Consider the following 407-nt stretch of genomic DNA (forward strand, 5'->3'; position numbering starts at 1 on the left):
TAACAATCTGCAATATGTAGATGATACAATCCTGCTTGCTGAAAGTGAAAAGGATATAAAATACTAACCGATGAAGATCAGCCTTCAGTATGGGTTGCACCTCAGCCAATGTAAAGAAAACAAAAATCCTTACCACTGGACCAATGCATCATATCATAATAAATGGAGAAAAGATTTAAATTGTCAAATACTTCATTTTGCTTGAATCCCACTATTAAAATGCATGGAAAAAGAAATCAAATGGCATTTGCATTAGGCAAATCTGCTGCACAAAACCTCTTTAAGATGTTCAAGAGCAAAGATGTCTGTTTGAGGACTTTGGTGAACCAGACCCAAGCCTTGGTGTTTTCAGTAGCTCCATATGCATGTGAAAGTTGAACAAGGAATATGGAAGACTGCTGCAGACC

This window comes from Chrysochloris asiatica, unplaced genomic scaffold, assembly GCF_000296735.1.
Source record: "Chrysochloris asiatica unplaced genomic scaffold, ChrAsi1.0 scaffold00325, whole genome shotgun sequence".
In the NCBI taxonomy this organism is placed as follows: Eukaryota; Metazoa; Chordata; class Mammalia; order Afrosoricida; family Chrysochloridae; genus Chrysochloris; species Chrysochloris asiatica.